Raw genomic sequence first — 23,163 nt, forward strand, 5'->3', positions numbered from 1 at the left:
ACATGCTAATACTGCGGTCTATAAGGTCCTCAGTTTGGAAAGGTATGTAGTCCACAAGATATTGCAGGTATCCCACAACGAGTTGAGGCCATAAACTAGTGAACAGGTACCGCACTATTACCAAATAATGGGGATGTTGATTGCTATGTTTTACCCACTGTTCCAAAGAGTACCAAACTTCGATTGGATTAACATTGCCGGTCAAACCATGAATTTATGTGTGCAACCCTTGAATGCAACTCTGGTCATCCTGCAGGACGGGTGTGTTAACCACATTATTATTATGAAGATGGAGAACAAAAGGTAACCTTTGTCACGCTTCGAGTCCTCCCTCGGGCATGGGTGTATGTGTTGTCCTTAGCCTAAGTTAAAGTTTAAGTTAGATTAAGTAGCGTGTAAATTTAGGGACCGATGACCTCAGCAGTTTGGTCTCATAAGAACTTACCACAACTTCTCCAATTTACTTCTATATCATACTCCGTAAGCCACCGTAGGGCGTGTGGCAGAATGTGGTACGACTGATACCCCCCCCCCCCCCCAATTCCCTGTTCCAATCAAAACTTAAGCGTGGAAGGACGATTTTCGGTATGTGGGGAGAAGTAATACGTTGTACGACGCTTTTCTGAAAGTACCATCTCGAAACTTCATTAGTAAATATCTCCGAGATGCGCGATGCCTCTTTTGTAACATCTGACGCTGGAGTTGGTTGAGTATCTCATTAATGCTCTCGCACTGACTAAATGATCCCGTGACGAAACGCCCCGCTCTTCATTGGATCTCCTTTATCTTTTCTGTTTGGTAACAATCCCAGACCGATGAAGAGTACTCGAGAGTCGATCCAACAAGTGCTTTCGTGGACGAGCTGCTTTACCTTAGGATTCTTCCTATGAATCTTGTATCTGTTTTTCGTATTATTTGTTTTAAGTGTTCATTACACTTAAGGTCAAATGGGTAGTCATTCCTAGATATTTTACGGAGGATATTATTTCCAGAAATTTGTCATCAGTAGTGTAGTCGTACCGTCAGAGATGTCCACCCGTGGTAGCTGAGCGGTTAGGGCGACAGAATGTCAATCGTAAGGGCCAGGTTCGATTTCCCAGGGGGATGAGATATTGTCCGCTCAGGGAGTGGGTGTTGTGTTGTCCTGATCATCCTCATCATTTCATCCCCATCGACGCGCAAGTCGCCGAATTGGCGTCAAATCGAAAGACTTGCACCCGGCGAACGGCCTACCCGACGGGAGGCCCTAGTCACACAACATTTACATTTTTACCGTAATAGATTTCTTTTCCTATGCATGTGAGCCGTCCGCCGCCAGATTGTGGCAAATCGTTATTTCGATGGTTTTTTCTGCACTTTTCACCTTCTTGGATGGCTCGATTTTTCTTTCGAAACGTCTCATCAGAGGGTTTCTCGTGCAGGTAGTGGTTGGCCGTTGGAGAGACTAGGATTGCAGCGCCTGTGTTATACGGCGGCTCTCCGCGAGGTGCCTTGACTGTTACGGAGTGTGGTGAGAGAGGCTAGAGCACTCGACTGTGGAGTGTTCAATGTGGCTGTCACTTGAGTAATACCGTGAGCCGCTTTGCAAACGCTAGAGGCACGTTTGATTCGAAGGACTCTGTCAGCATACTGAAGAACAAGTCAGGGGTAATATGGAATCCTGTGGCGCGAAGTCTTGCGGAGCCCGCAGTGAATTGATCTCGTCACTTCTTCACTCCGGCAGCAAGTGGCCACAATGATATTTCCAGTTGCTCTTGAGAGCTAAGGTATGGTGTGATCACACTTCTTGCGGGTTCTCCAGAAAAGCACTTCTATCCAAATGTTCTGCCCTGCTTAATGCATTTTAAGGGCTACAAAGGTGACTGATATTTTTAAAAAATCGCACGGGCCAGCGATCTGACAGAGGGGTATGTACCTATGTTTTATTATTTGAGGCCGGGTTCTTAAGTTAAATTATCTAGTGTATTAACTAGTCATTTCATTGTACGTCAGTCTGTTGCAGTTATTACTTCGATATTCAAATTCTGTATACTGTGAAGATTGTCAGTTGCAGAAATTTGCTATTTAGTTCTAAATTGACATTGCTGTTTTTTGAATCACCTGACTGAATGAATGCCTTCTAATACAGTAAACTGGCTCCTATAGGAAGAAAATTTTGAAATGGCTGTTTCTCTCCATACATTTCAAAAATGGTTCAAATGGCTCTGAGCACTATGGGACTTAACATCTGTGGTCATCAGTCCCCTAGAACTTAGAACTACTTAAACCTAACTAACCTAAGGACATCCCACACATCCATGCCCGAGGCAGGATTCGAACCTGCCACCGTAGCGGTCACGCGGTTCCAGACTGAAGCGCCTAGAACCGCACGGCCACACCGGCCGGCTCCATACATACACAACTATGCAGGGCAGTGAAATTTCACCAATACATTTGTCCAGGTAACAATTAAGTGATTAAGTTGTACGTTCACGGTTTAACGTGAGCGCGAGGTAAGCCATTGCAAATTTGAAATGCTTGCACATTCATGTCTGATGTAACCACCACAATGTTGGACATTGCAAAACTGCATCTGTTTTGTTGTACAGGTTCCGAATGTCAGTTTGTCGGATTGAATTCCATTCCTGTTGTACTTGGTTGGTCAATAAAGGGAAGGATAATGCTGTTTATGGATGATGCTGGAGTTGTCCGATGATATACAATATGTGCTCCATTGGAGACGGATCATGTGATCTAGCAGGCGAAAGCTACATGTCGACATTCTGTAGAGCACGTTGAGTTACAAGAGCGGTAGTTAGGCGAGCGTTGTTCTGTTGGAGAACACACTCAGCAATCACAATCATTAAAATGGCCCGGGCTATTTTGCCGTGGTCGAATGGATTTCACCTTAAAAATCGACGTTTCGTTCCCATCTGCGAAAGAGATATTCAAAGTGTGTGGTAGCTTTGTGAAATTTCAGAGTCACACCATGGCTCGCTACTGATTACAGCAAAGTTCCGCTTCCACGAGCTTGCGCGAAGTGGTGTGACGTCACGTGTTTTGAATACGCGAGCGCTATTGGCCTTTGTCGACTGCCATCGTCCACTATTGCTATCATCCGATGGTGGAAGACTGGTACACATCTCCTTCAGCACCGGAATCCAAATGTCATTTAATTTCACGACCTCCTGTGTCCTACTGAAGTTCCTGGGGTGTTTTGCAATCTCCATGGCCTCTGTACATATCCGTTCATGGTATCCGCTTGTGGCTGCCAGCACTTGAGTCCTATAAAAATTAATCTGGTGATCTCCTGGCTTTAAGGCATGTTCCGCAACAATTGATCTGTCAGTCTCCCCTCTTCTGCAATTACCCTCGTGCTCTTCGAGTCGTTTCTTCGCAGATATTTTTGTAGCACCCACGCACACCTCCCCACAACTACATGGAATCCTATAAATCCCAGCTTTTTTCGGCGGTTGGCAAGCATCATTGGCCATTTTAGGTGATCTTGTAACTTCCATGCAGTTGTATAGATTACCGCGATGTTCCGCTTTTTGAAGAGTTTTCCTATGCCTTCAGTCACGTCCTTAATGAATGGCAGGAAAACATTCGATTTCGCCGGCGCTTCACCATCGCTATAATTTCTACGCGTTGGTCTTAACGCTCTTTTCACCTCAGAAAACGAGTAACCATTTTAGAGCAATGCATTGGTGAGATGTATTGATTCTGCGTCATGCTGCTCTGGTTCGCAGATTTTCCTTGCTTTATCCGCCAACGTTTATATTTTGCCTCACTTTTGTTGTTAGTGGTGGTTCGAATCCCGGTGTAGGTAACAGTCTGTGGCTTGGGTTTCCGGTAAACCGTGTGGCCCAAGCTACCATCTTCTTTCTTGAAAACTAAGTACATCAAAAAATTTAATATTCCGCCTGCCTCCTCGTCCTTGGTTAACTAATCTACGGATGGATTCCATTCAGATGTTTGATGAAAACGATAAATTCCTCGCTGCCATGCCGCCACAAAATAAAAATACCACCCACGTAACGGAACAAGATATTCGGTTTCTTGTTCGCAGTTTTCAGTGCCTGCTCCTCGAAGTTTTCGATGAAGATGTTCATTACCGGGCTTAAGAGGCTCCTCATAGTTGCATCATCTGTCTGTTCATAGAACTCTTCGTTACATTTGAAATACTTGGTTGAGAGGCAATATTTAAATAGTTCTGTAACATTGTGAGGAAAAAGCTGATTCAGCTGTTGTTACACTTGATGGAATGGAACCATAGTGAATAGCGACAACACACTGAAAATAACTAATATGTCCTCCGACTGTACCACTATGTCGTTTAGTTCACTGATAAAATGTGTTAAAATCTTGATATATAAATCAGATCAGTCCATATACAGTCGTAACAATGTTGTCAAGAACTTGGCATCGAATAGATAGGTGAACTAATAGCACTCACTACAAATCTTAGAGTAACATTTTCGTTGTGCAACTTCGGCAATCCATAAAGTCTTAGTGCTAGGGCAACTGAAATGAACAGACTTTTGTGAACGCTTTGATCGATAGAGGACTTCTATACCAACCGCGTAACCGTTCTAACAACGATGTCAGATGCCATGAAAGGCTGTACAGAGAGGCCATAGAAATTACAAAACACCCTATAAATTTCAATAGGAAGGAGGAGGGAAAGAAATTGAAAGACATTTTGATTCTGATGCTGGAGGAAATGTGTACCAGTTTTCCACCATGGGATGATAGCAATAGCGGAGGACGGCAGTCGACAGTGGCCAATTGTGCTCATGTATTCAAAACATGTGACGTCACGCCACTGTATGGAAATCGTGGAAACGGAATTTTGTTGTAGTCAGTAGCGAATCAGGTTGTGATTCGTACATTCAACAAAGCTATGATCCCCCTTGAAAATTTCCTCCACAGATGGGGACGAAATGTCGGGTTTTAAGATGAAATCCATTCGGCTAGGGCATAATAGCCCGGATCTTTGCATTAAATGTGCCAATTCCGGCCGTGATAGTTTACATTTCACCCCCTGGAATGCTGTTCATCAATGGCAGCACAACAGGTCGAATCACCAGTTTGGCGTACAAATTTGCAGTAATACGGTGTGCGGCATAATGACGAGAGTGATGTTACTGTCATACGATCGCATCCCTGACTATAGCTCCAAGTGTAGGTTCAGTGTGTCTAGCACGCGGAACGGTTTGGTTACGGGCCATCAACTGGCCTTCTTCTAACCAAAACATGGCTTTATCTGGCACCGAGGCACAACCAGATTTCATCAAAGAACACAACAGACCATTACCCTACTCTCCACTACACCACTTAAGTCACAAATGGAGGTGTTTCGGGATCAGAGGAAAGCATACTACACAGCGTCTGGCTCGGAGCCGCCCTTGAAGTAAGCGATTTGGAACAGTTCGTTGTGTCACTGTGGAGCCAACCGTTGCTCCCAGTGCTGTTGCAGATGCAGTACGATGAGGCAGAACCATAAGCCGAATATGATGATCTTCCCTTCTGGCAGAACCACGTGCGCGTGCGGAGCCCGGTTTTCTTGCTCAAAGGTAACAACACTCACGAGCGTTACAGCCTGTATTTAAAGCAAACCCGAATAACATCCTCGTAGTGGCGCTACTAGCGCCATTCTTAAGCAACTGGCTTGAATTTTGAATCGACATCATCTTTCATTTGCAGAAACACACCTACAAACTTTCGTTTATGTAGCGCAGCTTCTCATCTACATCTAAGGGTGTGTGACGGAGGGTACTTTCGGTACCACTATCTGATCCTTTCTTCTTAGTGTTGCGATTTTTTCCCGTCAATTTAATGGCTATTTAATATTAGTTTGGCTAGGTGGAAATATTGTAACGGGATTACGTCAATATTTCAGTTTTATTGCTCAACTCAGAGTTTAACTCGCATATCAGGTGGATCTGTCATTTCATAGCCGGCCGGAGTGGCCGTGCGGTTCTGGGCGCTGCAGTCTGGAGTCGAGCGCCCGCTACGGTCGCAGGTTCGAATCCTGCCTCGGGCATGGATGTGTGTGCTGTCCTTAGGTTAGTTAGGTTTAATTAATTCTAAGTTCTAGGCGACTGATGACCTCAGAAGTTAAGTCGCATAGTGCTCAGAGCCATTTGAACCATTTTTTGTCATTTCATACTTGTTATGCGAAATCTTTGAAACTCATTTGATATTTGACACCTTCTCTTTTCCTGACATATAGTTAGGGTGTAAAATTTGTGGTTACAGCTTGGTTTCATGTGGATCACCATCAGATTATTAAACTGTTATTTCTTGTAACTTTGAGAACACCAGAAATTGTAAAATGTAGTACAGATCATACGTTATTCATTCTGTGAAGTTTAAAACCAGATTTTTCGGTTTTAATGTTGAAGTAGGGATTCCTGTGTAGTGAATTATCTTAAGCAAAATGTGTGGTGTAATTTCGGCCAAGCATCTTACTACCGCCGGCCGGAGTGGCCGAGCGGTTCTAGGCGCTACAGTCTGGAACCGCGCGACCGCTACGGTCGCAGGTTCGAATCCTGCCTCGGGCATGGATGTTTGTGATGTCCTTAGGTTAGTTAGGTTTAAGTAGTTCTAAGTTCTAAGGGACTGATGGCCCCAGAAGTTAAGTCCCATAGTGCTCAGAGCCATTTTAACCATTTTTGAACTTACTACCACTTCCTTCACCCCGCCACCACTCCAGTATGTGTTGTATGTTACATTTATTTACTTTCAGGGTCTACTGCCTTCACAAATCCTCTGTGGGTGATTCTGAAATCGCCGGCCGGTGTGGCCGTGCGGTTAAAGGCGCTTCAGTCTGGAACCGCGTGACCGCTACGGTCGCAGGTTCGAATCCTGCCTCGGGCATGGATGTGTGTGATGTCCTTAGGTTAGTTAGGTTTAATTAGTTCTAAGTTCTAGGCGACTGATGATCTCAGAAGTTAAGTCGCATAGTGCTCAGAGCCATTTTTTTGATTCTGAAATCGATGCTGCTTTCTGGCGTTGCTACTTCCTTATAGACAACCGCATCATCTGCGAACAGTTTTAAAGAGCTTCCGATGCTTTCTAGTAGATCATTTATATACATAGCAAATTGGGGCACTCGATTTTGACCCGCTAACAGCGATGCGTTGAGTTTTGTCTACGTTCAAGGCAACGTGAATGAGCAGATCCAAGATATGTTACGAAACACACCTCCAAAACATCAGAAAACTACTTCCACCAGTCGCAAACTTTGGACTAAACACCTGACATTGCCGTCGCTGCATCTGCCGTCTGGTATAGAGCCGAAAGCGTAACTCTTCGGACCACGCTGTCCATGTGCAGTCAGCAACAGTTCACTTTCTGCGTAGATGTCCGTTTACATAGGTACAGTTTTATTTGCGCTTTTTGGCAATGGTGTTTGGCGGGTTGGCCTCCTTGAAACATCCATTGCGTGCACAAAGGGTCCGTCAACAGTGGTCGCTCACAAGCTGCTTGAGATTGACCTGTATTCACTGATGGAAGTAATTCCTGCCGGGTATGAAAATGCCCAGTAGGAACTGTAATGAAGTTCATAAGCGAGTTTTTAATTCCCACAACCGTCTATCAGCAAACATTCCTGGAACATATTTTGAGATCCTTTAACTGAGAAAACCAAAGGATACGTGTTATTGGATCACCTACTTGTTATCATCGTTCCGTGAGCTAAAATTTACCGTCTGTCCGATGGACTTCATAAACAAGCTTGAATGTAGCTCTCGGTATCACAAAGTGACAAAAATATAGTTTACCAAACGAATCGAAAAGTAAGTAGTATAAATTGATAATGAGGTCATAGAACCTGCTGACGAGTTTAGCTATTGAAGGCAACCACAGGAAACGACTAGACTGATAGCAACAGAAGCATACAGAAGAATTTAAATGTTTTAGTGTGTTTTTCGTATTGACAGGGTCTTAATAAGCTTCAGATACGACTGAAATGGCAATATTACGACCACTATGTATTAGGAAATTTAATTTAAGACATGGAGGCTTGTACTTGGACTGCTAAATGCATTTAAACATTGAGGAGTGAGCAGCGAGAAAAAGAGAGATGAATGTTTGCAGCTAACAGGAGAGACAGAAAAACAGCTAAATGGTTCAGGTGAGGTCAGTTAGGGCTAAGAAAAAGCAGGAACAACGTCGATGAGGTTAGCTGAAGACAATAAGGCTCGAAAACGGCAAGCAAAGGGCTAGTAAGGAGTAATTCATAAGTTGCTGACAATGACGTTGATGGTAGTGAATACCTCTCCATTCGAAGTTAGTGGTTTCAGAAGAACCATGAAAAACGCTTTTTGCACTTAAGCAAAGATCGTTTACTGTATAAAACCCAGCACAACTCGTGTGAAGCGTATAATTAAGATTTTCAAGTGTGTTCAAGGAAACTATCTTAATGCATTAGTTTCGTGAATTTTTCTCGTTATTGTCGGGTTGCATTAACATTTTCGGCTTACTTGTCGCATCAAATCTGGTTACAGATTCGAGCTATAAACGAAATTCTCAACCTCTTCATAATCAGGAATAACTGACTGTCATGACAATTGTTGTCATCATCATTTATATCCTATAGATGACTGGTGATTGTTCGGCGCACGTCGTCATTATGTCACGGTGCCAGAGGTTGTGTCCATGTATGTACTGGTGTTGTCAGGGTGCTCATTTTTCTGTGTCTTCTCAGTGTCAAGACCTCGTTACCGCGCACTACTTCTGTCTGAAGCTGTTATCGCTGGTCTTTACTGCTTTTTCACTAACGGAATCGCAGAGTGTAGAAGTGTCTCAGAGGACTCTAGTTCCATGACACATTTATCTTTGTTAGTTGTGAACTGTGTTGATCTGCTGATTTCAAGTGTTCTCGAATTTTAATCTGCTTTTGGTGCTCTGCACAGAGGTTTATAACGTTGCGGATAAATTGGCCGGTGTAGTTGTGTCGCCCCATCACCACCTAGAGACAAGGCCGCGGCGCGAAATTCATAGCAGCTCGTGACGTCACTCCAAGCGGGCCACCCTGTTGTGTTTCGAAGCGTTTGTTTATCTACACGTTTGTTGGATCGAGTGCTATATTCGTGCTTAAAACTAGCGATTACAGTGTTTAAGTGTAGTGAAGCTACTGTGAACATGGTTTACAAATGTTGTGTGCCAAGGTGTCGTGGGAATTACGGAACTGGACCGAGAGTAATGTTGCTTTCCTTTCCGAAAGATGCGAATCTGCGTTGGAAATGTCTTTCAGCGATTCATCGGGACAATTTCCAACCCACTGAGCACACGAAGGTGTGTAAAAGCTATATACCTAGTAATATCATTATTTTTTCTGGTGGAATATCTTGAATTTTGGATACATTTGACTAAAATTGTGAGCAAAAGTTCGCAGTAAATAGGCCTAGTATTCGTTATCAAGTGGCTTTATTTTTATTTTGAAAACGAAATATAAATTTGTGGCTCGTGTTACTTTTTATTCGTTATTAAATTTCTCTGCAGTTCGTATTTTGTTACGCATTACCGATACGTTTTATTCTCTATTTGTGAGTGGGTGTTGTTTTTCACTCTCGCATTAGTTAGCATGAGTGCTAACGAATGTTGAAACTGCTGTTTTCATGTTTAAAAAGCGATCTCTCTGTATGAAGCATATCTGTGTTATTTGGATGTGTCAAACAATGGAACAAATTAATCTATAAATAGGTTAAATTTATTATTGACGTTTTTAGCTTGACACATTGTCTCATTCCAACTGCTGCAAATGTCTGCTGAAGCTTTGTTGATTTTCACTGTTGACTTATGCTCAAAATCTGCCATAATTTTACAGGAAAGAAAATTTACATTACTATAACAGCGCATAATTGTTTTTGTGAGGTGAGTTAAAAGTGATTGTTTGCTTGGGGAATGTACTCAGCTTTCCTGAGGGAGCTCTATAAACAGTTCCACAATATTTATTTAGGATACTGAAGGCAGAGGAATTTAATATTATACACTGTATTAGTGCAGAATTTTTCAAGTGAGTGTAAATAATAGTTGTCTGGTCCAGAAAGAACGTACTTTATCAAAGTGCATTTTTCACAAATGTACCTTGTTTTATAATGTATATCGCAATATTATTTACATCCCGCACTCGTACGTTTTCACTGGCTATTGATAAGTCTTAAGCAATTACATTACCGGTAAAAAAGAATTATAAACTAAAGTTTCTGCTATATCGCGATTGATAGGGTTACTTATTTTAACCATTCGGCAAAGTACTCTCCTCTTTGCGTGGTATCATTTGCCAAAATCTCGTTTCGTTATCTCCAGCGGTTTACGAGATATGACAGGCGTTAAGAATATTTCATTCACGCGCGTTGCGATCGGAAGTGAAGTTGCTGCAGATGCTCAATTTTTTCGAGATTGAAAGCAGATATTGATCCAAAGTTTTACGAAAATTTCAAAACCTCGTCTGTATTTCATACTCAGCAATAGAACGTATAATATGCATCAAAAACAAATTCATAGCGACCCCTATTTTTGATGGCAACGTTCTCATATTTGATACTCATCTGTGAAATACCACAATAGTTATGACCATTATTGAAATGATTGGCACTTCATCATGAAGCTGCCATATAAAGCTAAAAGTATTTCAGAAATTAATTATTTGGTACGGAATAGGTTCCGTAAAACCGTTTGACAAAGATTTGCAGGCCGTGCGTCTCGATTCTTTAAGCGCAGCGCCAAGCCAACCCTGGCCCGCTTTGCGTGACGTCACAAGAGCGCGCCACGGCCTTCTCTTTAGGTGGTGGTGGTGGTTGCACTCACCAAGAGTCTTATAAATTCCAGGGAACTTGAGATGGAGACAGTCCTTAACTGGGTTGAAGCGTGTCCTTTACCTTCTTGGGGGAACGGAAAATAGGCACATTAAAGATCGAGAAATCGATAAGTCTGCAGTTGCTGAACAGGCACACCAATACACACAGAACAATGTTTGTGCACACTTCTACATAGAGCGATTACATTATTAAACTAGTAGAAATTAGAAACCGTGAGAACTACTCCAGTCGGGACAGCGAATACATTTTAGTAGTGGAGGCAAGTGATGTGTCAACGCTCAGAAAATGCTGGAAAACGTAGTGGATCGTTCACACTCCTAGAAGAGCGCTGCCACCACCAATGCTGATATGAACACTGTCTCTGGCAGTATGACGTTCACACACAATTTGTACACTGATCAGCCAGAACACAATGAGCACCTACCTAATAGCTGGTATGTCCGCCTTTGAAACGGATAACAGCGGCGACACGTCGTGGCATGGAAGCAATGAGGCCTTGTTAGGTCGCTGGAGGGAGTTGGCACGACATCTGGTAACACAAGTAACCTAATTTCCGTAAATTACCTAAAGGGGGGCGATGAGCTGCGACGCCACCTTCGATCACATCCCACATGTGTCGATCGGGTTCAGATCTGGCGAAATGGGGGCCAGCACATTTACTGGAACTCGTCACTGTGTTCCTCAAACCACTCCATCAAACTCCTGGCCTTGTGAAATGGTGCGATATATTGTTAAAAAATGCTGCCGTCGGTAAACACGATCGTCGTGAAGGAGTATACGTGGTCTGCAGCCAGTCTACAATACTCCTGGGCCGTCATAGTGCCTTACATGAGCTCCACTGATCCCGTGCATGCCTACTTGAATGTTCCTCAGAGCATATGGTGCCGCCACCAGCTTGTCTCCTTCCCAGCAGTTAAGGTGTCCAGGAACTACTCCCTTGGAATCGCGCCCTGCCATCGGCATGATGAAGAAGGCATCAGAATTCTTCAGACCATGCAACGCTCTCCCATTGTGCCAACGCCGAGCATCTATTATCAAGCGCCCATTTCAAGTCGTAGTTGCCGATGTCGTGTTGTTAACATTGGAACATGCATGGGTCGTTGGCTACCGAGGCTCATCGATAGGAGTGTTCGGTGCACTGTGTGTTTAGAAAAACTTTTACTCATTCAAGCACTGAAGTCTGATGCTAATGTCGCCTGTCATGTTTTACCAGTTTGCGCAGCCAACGACGTCCGACTTCTGTAAAGAGGGGTGGCCGCCGAACTACTACGACGTCTAAAAGTGATTTCACGCTGGTTTCGCCACTTGTTAAAGACTCTCTCCACTGATCTCCACGAACACCCAACAAGTCGTGCAGGCTCCTAAATGCTCTTGCCAAGCCTCCGCGCCAACACAGTTTGTCCTCAGTCGGACACAGATCGTGCCCCCTCCCCATTGTACACACGGACAGCACGCTCACCGATCTACATCTACATCTACATTTATACTCCGCAAGTCACCCAACGGTGTGTGGTGGAGGGCACTTTACGTGCCACTGTCATTACCTCCTTTTCATTTTCCAGTCGCGTATGATTCGTGGGAAGAATGACTGCCGGAAAGCTTCCGTGCGCACTCAAATCTCTCTAATTTTACATTCGTGATCTCCTCGGTAGGTATAAGTAGAGGGAAGCAATATATTCGATACCTCATCCAGAAACGCACCCTCTCGAAACCTGGACAGCACGATACACCACGATGCAGAGCGCCTCTCTTGCAGTGTCTGCCACTTGAGTTTGCTAAACACCTCCGTAACGCTATCACGCTTACCAAATAACCCTGTGACGATTTCTTTGGATCTTCTCTATCTCCTCTGTCAACCCGACCTGGTACGGATCCCACACTGAATAGAAATACTCAATTATAGGTCGAACGAGTGTTTTGTAAGCCATCTCCTTTTTTGATGGACTACATTTTCTTAGAACTCTCCCAATGAATCTCAACCTGGCACCCGCCTTACCAACATTTAATTTTATATGATCATTCCACTTCAAATCGTTCCGTACGCATACTCCCGGATATTTCACAGAAGTAACTGCTACCAGTGTTTGTTCCGCTATCATATAATCATACAATAAAGGATCCTTCCTTATATGTATTCGCAATACATTACACTTATCTATGTTAAGGGTCAGTTACCACTCCCTGCACCAGGTGCCTATCCGCTGCAGATCTTCCTGCATTTCGCTGCAATTTTCTAATGCTGCAACTTCCCTGTATACTACAGCATCATCCGCGAAAAGCCACGTGCAACTTCCGATACTATCTACTAAGCCATTTATGTATATTGTGAAAAGCAGTGGGCCCACAACACTCCCCTGTGGCACGCCAGAGGTTACTTTAACGTATGTGGACGTCACCCCATTGAGAACAACATGCTATCTTCTGTTTGCTAAAAACTCTTCAATCCAGCCACACAGCTGGTCAGATATCCCGTAGGCTCTTACTTTGTTTATCAGGCGACAGTCCCGGAACTGTATCGAACGCCTTCCGGAAGACAAGGAAAATGGCATCTATCTGGGAGCCTGTAACTAATATTTTCTGGGTCTCATGAACAAATAAAGCGAGTTGGGTCTCACACGATCGCTGTTTCCGGAATCCATGTTGATTCCTACAGAGTAGATCCTGGGTTTCCAGAAATGACATGATACGCTAGCAAAAAACATGTTCTAAAATTCTACAAGAGATCGACGTAAGAGATATAGGTCTATAGTTTTGCGCATCTGCTCGACGACCCTTCTTGAAAACTGGAACTACCTGTGCTCTTTTCCAATCATTTGGAACCTCCCGTTCCTCTAGGGACTTGCCGTACACGGCTGTTAGAAGGGGGACAAGTTCTTTCGCGTACTCTGTGTAGAATCGAACTGGTATCCCGTCAGGTCCAGTGGACTTTCCTATGTTGAGTGATTTCAGTTGCTTTTTTATTCCTTGGACACTTATTTCGATGTCAGCCATTTTTTCGTTCGTGCGAGGATTTAGAGAAGGAACTGCAGTGCGGTCTGCCTCTGTGACACAGCTTTGGAAAAAGGTGTTTAGTATTTCAGCTTTACACGTGTCATCCTCTGTTTCAATGCCATCATCATCCTGGAGTGTCTGGATATGCTGTTTCAAGCCACTTACTGATTTAACTTAAGACCAGAACTTCCTAGGATTGTCTGTCAAGTCGGTACATAGAATTTTACTTTCGAATTCACTGAACGCTTCACGCATAGCCCTCCTTACGCTAACTTTGACATCGTTTAGCTTCTGTTTGTCTGAGAGGTTTTGGCTGCGTTTAAATTTGCAGCGAAGCTCTCTTTGCTTTCGCAGTAGTTTCCTAACTTTGTTGTTGAACTACGGTGGGTTTTTCCCGTCCCTCACAGTTTTACTCGGCACGTACCGGTCTAAAACGCATTTTACGATTGCCTTGAACTTTTTCCATAAAAACTCAACATTGTCAGTGTCGCAACAGAAATTTTCGTTTTGGTCTGTTAGGTAGTCTGAAATCTGCCTCCTATTACTCTTGCTAAACAGATAAACCTTCCTCTCTTTTTTTTATATTCCTATTTACTTCCTTATTCAGGGATGCTGCAATGGCCTTATGATCACTGATTCCCTATTCTGCGCATACAGAGTCGAAAAGTTTTGGTCTGTTTGTTATCAGTAGGTCCAAGATGTTATCTCCACGAGTCGGTTCTCTGTTTAATTGTTCGAGGTAATTTTCGGATAGTGCACTCAGTATAATGTCACTCGATGCTCTGTCTGAGCTCTGTCTGAGTATCCCAGTCTATATCTGGTAAATTGAAATCTCCTCCTAAGACTATATCGGAGGTTCGAATCCTGCCTCGGGCATGGATGTGTGTGATGTCATTAGGTTAGTTAGGTTTAAGTAGTTCTAAGTTCAAGGCGACTGATGACCACAGATGTTAAGTCCCATAGTGCTCAGAGCCATTTGAACCATTTGAACCTAAGACTATAACATGATGAGGAAATTTACGTGACATGTATTTCATATTTTCTCTCAGTTGGTCTGCCACTAATGCTGCCGAGTCAGAAGGTCGGTAAAAGGAGCCACTCATTAATCTAGCTAGGTTGTTGAGTATAACCTCCACACATAATAATTCACAAGAACTATCCACTTCTAATTCACTACCGGCAAAACTACTACTAACGGCGACAAACACTCCACCACCGGTTGCATGCAAACTATCCTTTCTAAACACCGTCTGTGCCTTTGTAAAAATTTCGACAGAATTTATCTCTGGCTTCCGCCAGCTTTCCGTACTTATAACGATTTCAGCTTTTGTGCTGTCTATCAGCGCTTGACGTTCCGGTACTTTACCAACGCAGCTTCGGCCGTTTACAATTACAATACCGATTGCTGCTTGGTCCCCGCATGTCCTGACTTTGCCCCGCACCCTTTGAGGCTGTTGCCCTTTCTGTAGATACCAGAGGCCATCTAACCTAAAAAACCGCCCAGTCCACGCCCCACAACCCCTGCTACCCGTGCTGCCGCCTGCTGTGTGTGGTGGACTCCTTACCTATCCAACAGACCCCGAAATCCAACCACCCTATGGCGCAAGTCGAGAATTCTGCAGCCCACACGGTCGCAGAACCGTCTCAGCCTCTGATTCAGACGCTCCACTCGGCTCTGTACCAAAGGTCCGCAGTCAGTCCTGTCGACGATGCTGCAGATGGTGAGCTCTGCTTTCATCCCGCTAGCGAGATTGGCAGTCTTCACCAAATCAGTTAGCCGCCGGAAGCCAGAGAGGATTTCCTCCGATCCATAGCGACATACATCATTGGTGGCGACATGAGCGACCACCTGCAGATGGGTGCACCCTGTACCCTTCATGGCATCCTGGAGGACCCTTTCCACATCTGGAATGACTCCCCCCAGTATGCGCACGGAGTGCACATTGGTTTTCTTCCCCTCCCTTGCAGCCATTTCCCTAAGGGGCCCCATTACGCGCCTGACGTTGGAGCTCCCAACTACCAGTAAGCCTACCCTCTGCGACCGCCCGGATCTTGCAGACTGAGGGCAACCTCTGGAACAGGACAAGCAGACATGTCCAGCCGAAGATCAGTGTCAGCTGGAGACAGAGCCTCAAAATGGTTCGTCAGACAAACTGGAGAGGCCTTTGTTCACCCTTCCGGAAATTTTTTCGCCCCTTGCCACTTCTTGAGACGACCTCCCATTCTACCATGGGTAAGAACTCAGCCTCAATGTGGGCAGTATCCCGGGCAGCCACAGCCATAGTCGATCGAGGGATGCGTGAGACGAGCTGGCCGTCCCCGACAAACTCCCGTCCGGACCCCCAAAGTGGTGCCCATTGGCAACAGCCTCAAGCTGTGCGACTAAAGCCATCAGTGCCTGAAGCTGGGAGCAAAGGGATGCCAACTCAGCCCGCATCCGAACATAGCAGTCGCAGTCCCTATCCATGCTAAATACTGTTGTGCAAAGAACGTCTGAACTGATCTACACACACCGTGGTCGTGTGTCTGAGCAGCAGTCATTCCTCGCCAGGCGGCGTTACTATCTCCTGTTCCTGGCAAAGACAATGGAGAAAACTGTTCTCCAATTTGACTTTACGTATAAACCGAAAAGCATGTTTTCTACAATAATTTCATCGCAGGATCTCAAATTTGTGTTTCAATTGTGAAAGTTAATTCTTCCATATTTATGATGTATCGCAGGTATGGTAGGGCCGTGGTGCTCGATTGGAGGTATCACTTACCGGGCTGTTCCCGAACTTTGGCGGAGTTTGGCTGGGAAAGGAGTGAACAGCACTTTGGGAGAGGACCTAGAATGTACGATATTGCTGGAGCAGCCGGCAGGTGTGGCCGAGAGGTTCTAGGCGCTTCAGTCTGAAACCGCATGACCGCTACGGTCGCAGGTTCGATACCTGTCTCGGGCCTGGATATGTGTAATGTCCTCAGGTTAGTTAGGTTTACGTAGTTCTAAGTTCTAGGGGACTGATGATCTCAGATGTTAAGTCCCATAGTGCTCAGAGCCATTTGAACCATTTTGAGTGTCGAAGCAGCTGAGGCCGTTGGCAGACACTGGCTGCTCCGCGCCGTGAAGGGAGGCCATTTCTGGTGTGTCAGTGGAGGCGAGAAGTCGAGTGCGCCGAGACAGGGAGTGCTGCTGTCAGCGGCCTTCGTGTTGACGTGTGTTGCGTTCGCACGCCAGTGTCACCACCGGACAGCCAACATGTTCTGTCTTTGTATCCGAGACTTCGTTTGTTCACAAGTGGCCAATCCTGGCTTCTAAATCTGGTGAGGTATTTGCGTGGTAGGAGCATGTTTTGCGTGTGTAAAAGAGAAGTAACGGTAATCCTTTTGAAATCCTATTGGAGCCCTGCGACAAGGATTTTTTTACCTGCGTAATGAGCGGCCCTTGACACAGGCAATGTTTCCGAAACAGGACTACATTTTTGTGGTGGAAATGTTATATGACGGCGACTGTTGGGCTGATTGCAGTGTATGTATAAGCCATTTATTCCACAACTAAATTTCGTAGCCACTTTTAATATTCCTAAACACGTGATTTCGTTGTTTAAAAATTTCTCATTCCTTGTAGTACAACTTTAATTATGAGGATTGCTGAGTATTATAAAGGTGCTGCTCTTACGAACCAACCCAGGAAAGGAATTATTGGTACTTATCCCCTCAATCTCAAATTGTTCAGTCTTGTAATTTACAAACTGTTAATTTACAATTGGTCTGCTGTAACTGAGTTGGACTGTGTCACTCCCGAGTTAATGGGCAAACGTTTTCGGCAGTTTTTCGCTGTCGTGGTTGACCGCTATTCTAACGGTTGCCATCCCAGCAGCCAAAGTGCCGGTGTTTGGAAAGGACAATCGATCTCGTGTCAGTCTGCTAAGAGGTCAAGATCGAAGCTATAAGACCACACCTAATAATTTTATTGAATGTTTTTTAAACATATTTGATTTCATTTACATGACTGTTAAGACTAAAACTCTGGCCAATTTTAGTAATTGATAATAATAAAGAGCGGTGTATCGCATTTTTCTTAAATACATAATTTTTATTTAAATTGTTACGGGCGAGTTTTCATGTTGGGAAAGCAGCTACACTTGGTAATTAACACTTCTAGTGAGCGCTCTAGCGCATTAAATGAGATACAGAATTATATTTAAATTGTTCTGGGCAATTTTATGTGGCTAAGCTTGAAATTTGTAAAAGATGTAGCTCTTTCTGAAAATATTTTACCTTATTTGAAACTCTGTTAACACTGAAATTCCGGGCAGTTTCCGTGTTGGTTACGGCTTTGCAGTATAATCAGTAGCTTAATTCAATATTTTCGACAGTTTCTGAGATTATCTGATGTAAGGAGTGTAGAAATTGTATCTTAGTCATTTTTTTTTAAAAAAAAAGAAGGGTAAATTTGGTCCCTTATGGTAAATGATGAAGCTTTGTATAAAGTAATTTGTTATTATAGTCGAAGCTGTGAATGATGTTTCTATCGCTGAGCTAACTCCTTCATTCCACAGTCTTGGGTGCTGGCCCTTGTGACGCCTCTTTGTTAACGTCATTTCAACGCGACTTACAAATATATCGTATTATTAATTAAATGTCTGACAGAAGCTGCTTGTTGACAGTATTTTATTTCATGTTGAAGGTTCTTATTTCATCGGATTACTTTTGGGCATTGCCCGTCCTCAGCGGTATATGTATTACACAAGAGACACACACTTCTTACAATACGTTGCTTGCAGTGTATGTAGTGGTATTAGGGACAATATTTCGTAATACTCATGTAATAATAAGACTACATTACTTATATAGACTCACACGCAAACAGCATAAGGAATTTTTTTGAAAAATACATTTAGTTGTCTTTGGTAGTTGCTGTATATGGAAAGATTACTTTTGGTACACGAGGTAAAATATACATAATGCTATGGTAAAGTATGTAGCATACTACTTCTAAAACCACGCATAGTACGAAAGAAAAAATGTTCTAGGTCAAAAGTTGATAGTAGTGATATTAGTAAAGGGACTACAACTGGCCACCTTGTAGCTACTCCTCCTACGTGGGCAGGATCAACTTTGTACATTCAAATGGGAACACCCTATGTTTATTGGGTATTCGGATCTACGACAAAAAATACGCACGGTTTACTCAAAGCATTGTTCGCTATTCGTGGTAGATGATGCTGTAATGAACAAATATCAAGTATACCTCTTATTGCAATTAAGAACCGACGCATTTGATTATACGTTTCATTTACGATGTAAATGAAACCTTTGTGCCAACTCTGCCATCAGAATGTTTGATTTCGGCATGTGTTTCCATCCGAGCGCTCACGCTGCCCGTTACCCAGCTACCGACGGAATACAAATCACAACCATTGTAATAAGGTGAAATGTCGATGAACTGATAGTGACAGGCGCAGTTTCCATTGGCACTTATCGAATCAAGCACCGCAATGGTGACAGGCAAGGGGCCTCGCCGACATCAAGCATGCCGATGGGAACAGGAAACTATTACATCCATGTCGTTGTTCCTGGATCACGTTAAACATATTTTTTAACCGTACACTGAAACGGTTAACCATATTGTAACGCACTATCAGATCTGAAGTACTAAAGTAAATTTCTAGCATGAATACCAGCAGTTAAAACACAAAAGTTTATATTTACATCGTAAATGAAGCGTAGAACCAAGTGCATCGGATCTTGACTGCAAAAAGAGATACCCTTGATATTTCGTCGATTACAGTGTCATTTATCACAAATGATAAACAGAGGTTCTAGTAAACTGCACGAATTTTTTACGTAGAATCCAGATATGCAATAAAAATTAAAAGGGGGTTGCCATTTGAAAATGAAATGTGGAGCGCGCCTGCACAGGAGGGGTGGTTAGGTAGCACAGACAGATGTCCCTTTTAAACTAGAATTTTTTTTTGTACGATGAGCTGTTTTCTTGATATTTTGCTGTGTCAAGTTAAGCCAGGCATTCTGTATATGTGAAAATTTCGTTTAATTCCGAAATATTTATTAAGACGCATATTTCGGCAATACATAGGACCGACAGGCAGTGTGTCATGTCACTAAATGTGTGGTTTTGTTATTTTAATTATGTTATGGAGATGCATTTGTGATTCATGTAGTTACTAATTTTTTACATTTACGTTTTTAACTGTAATTCATCAAATTTCTTCCACACAAAACACAGCCATTGATTACAATGATTATAAGCGCTCCTGATACAAACGTAGCAACGCTAGCTAACCGATGTTCCATCACCATTAAGTTGACTTACATGCAGATTTTTCTCTACGTCGTAAATTTATATCATTGTTCAATGTTTTGTATGATGTCTTTCTCCAGCCGTCATGAGAAGATGAGGTAAAACAGTGTGATTTATGAGACTGGTTAATTGATGACTTCATAAGAAAATGAATACATCACATAAAGAAGAAATGTAAGACTTAAGATACAATATATCTTGAGAAAGCGTGCGAAACAGTGCATAGAAGACTTTTAATTAATTTTAGATATTTTGCATGATCATATGTATACTGCTAGATTTATATCACTTACGCGGAATGATGAAGATTTTTCCTTATGTTCACCCAGAAGGCACATTCTTTCGCATAATTTTTGTATTCGAATCTATGTCTAAATTAATTTTTACATTTAAGAAACAGGCCGGGGTGGCCGAGCGGTTCTAGGCGCTACAGTCTGGAACTGCGCTACCGCTACGCTCGCAGGTACGAATCCTGCCTCGGGCATGGATGTGTGTGATGTCCTTATGTTAGTCAGGTTGAAGTTCTAGGAGACTGATGACCTCAGAAGTTAAGTCCCATAGTGCTCAGAGCCATTTGAACCAATTTTTTGGACTTTTAAGAAAAAATTAAATGAATGCATCCGATTTTTCACCTTTGGCGGTTGATGACTATCGCCTTTTTAATCTTCACAAAAAAACTCTTGTAACTATATTCTACCAATTTCACTCAATTAGTAAATGAAGTAGGCAAAAAGGAATACAAACGTCTCAAAAATGATATCGACAGGAAGTGCAAAATGGCTAAGCAGGGATGGCTAGAGGACAAATGTAAGGATGTAGAGGCTTGTCTCACTAGGAGTAAGATAGATACTGCCTACAGGAAAATCAAAGAGACCTTTGGAGAGAAGAGAACCACTTTTATGAATATCAAGAGCTCAGATGGCAACCCAGTTCTAAGCAAAGAAGGGAAGGCAGAAAGGTGGAAGGAGTATATAGAGGGTTTATACAAGGGGGATGTACTTGAGGACAATATTATAGAAATGGAAGAGGATGTAGATGAAGACGAAATGGGAGATAAGATACTGCGTGAAGAGTTTGACAGAGCACTGAAAGACCTGAGTCGAAACAAGGCCCCGGGAGTAAACAACATTCCATTAGAACTACTGATGGCCTCGGGAGAGCCAGTCATGACAAAACTCTACCATCTGGTGAGCACGATGTATGAGACAGGCGAAATACCCTCAGACTTCAAGAAGAATATAATAATTCCAATCCCAAAGAAAGCAGGTGTTGACAGATGTGAAAATTACCGAACTATCAGTTTAATAAGTCACAGCTGCAAAATACTAACGCAAATTCTTTACAGACGAATGGAAAAACTGGTACAAGCGGACCTCGGGGAAGATCAGTTTGGATTCCGTAGAAATGTTGGAACACGTGAGGAATTACTAACCTTACGACTTATCTTAGAAGAAAGATTAAGAAAAGGCAAACCTACCGTTCTAGCATTTGTAGACTTAGAGAAAGCTTTTGACAATGTTAACTGGAATACTCTTTTTCAAATTCTGAAGGTGGCAGGGGTAAAATACAGGGAGCGAAAGGCTATTTACAATTTGTACAGAAACCAGATGGCAGTTATAAGAGTCGAGGGGCATGAAAGGGAAGCAGTGGTTGGGAAAGGAGTGAGACAGGGTTGTAGCCTCTCCCCGATGTTATTCAATCTGTATATTGAGCAAGCAGTAAAGGAAACAAAAGAAAAATTCGGAGTAGGTATTAAACATCATGGAGAAGAAGTAAAAACTTTGAGGTTCGCCGATGACATTGTAATTCTGTCAGAGACAGCAAAGGACTTGGAAGAGCAGTTGAACGGAATGGACAGTGTCTTGAAAGGAGGATATAAGATGAACATCAACAAAAGCAAAACGAGGATAATGGAATGTAGTCAAATTAAGTCGGGTGATGCTGAGGGAATTAGATTAGGAAATGAGACACTTAAAGTAGTAAAGGAGTTTTGCTATTTAGGGAGTAAAATAACTGATGATGGTCGATGTAGAGAGGATATAAAATGTAGACTGGCAATGGCAAAGAAAGCGTTTCTCAAGAAGAGAAGTTTGTTAACATCGAGTATAGATTTAAGTGTCGGGAAGTCGTTCCTGAAAGTATTTGTATGGAGTGTAGCCATGTATGGAAGTGAAACATGGACGATAACTAGTTTGGACAAGAAGAGAATAGAAGCTTTCGAAATGTGGTGCTACAGAAGAATGCTGAAGATAAGGTGGGTAGATCACGTAACTAATGTGGAGGTATTGAGTAGGATTGGGGAGAAGAGAAGTTTGTGGCACAACTTGACTAGAAGAAGGAATCGGTTGGTAGGAAATGTTTTGAGGCATCAAGGGATCACAAATTTAGCATTGGAGGGCACCGTGGAGGGTAAAAATCGTAGAGGGAGACCAAGTGATGAATACACTAAGCAGATTCAGAAGGATGTAGGTTGCAGTAGGTACTGGGAGATGAAGAAGCTTGCACAGGATAGAGTAGCATGGAGAGCTGCATCAAACCAGTCTCAGGACTGAAGACCACAACAACAACAACATTAGGTTACCTTTGCGATCTATATAATGCGGAGCTACTCTCCTCGTTTATTGAGTTCATTCTCTTTGTGACGTCTTATTTCGTTATTAAGCTAATTTATGTAATGTTCAGCTCGTATACCAGTTTGCGACGTGAGTAATGTTTAATTGTTTTGGTATTTATTCATATTCATACTGTGTCTATGCTAAGTGTTCATATTTGTCTTAGGGGGGAGTGTTTTATATTGAGACCAGTGTACTTAGGACACGTGAGATCTTTCATGGTCGGTATTTCAATCTAGCATCTCAAGGTACACCTCTTGCATTAACATCATTTATGGTCATAACTGAAATAATTAGAAACGTTATTGTTGTCCAATTTTAGAATCAGACGAAGGAGACTCCCATATCCAGTTTCCGACATTTTCTACTGTTATTGTTGTGGGACATAAGGTTACGTTATTTACAGTATGTATAAGTTTTTCTAGGTATCAGTATTTAAATGCTGCCA

General features: G+C 42.9%; 1 protein-coding gene across 1 annotated transcript in view; it reads right to left on the reverse strand.

Annotated features, from left to right (window-relative positions):
- Window positions 1-23,163, reverse strand: part of LOC126481912 (locomotion-related protein Hikaru genki-like) — a 321,675-nt gene that overhangs the window by 110,941 nt on the left and 187,571 nt on the right. The gene's annotated exons all lie outside the window — the stretch shown is intronic.

This window comes from Schistocerca serialis, chromosome 5, assembly GCF_023864345.2.
Source record: "Schistocerca serialis cubense isolate TAMUIC-IGC-003099 chromosome 5, iqSchSeri2.2, whole genome shotgun sequence".
Lineage (NCBI taxonomy): Eukaryota > Metazoa > Arthropoda > Insecta > Orthoptera > Acrididae > Schistocerca > Schistocerca serialis.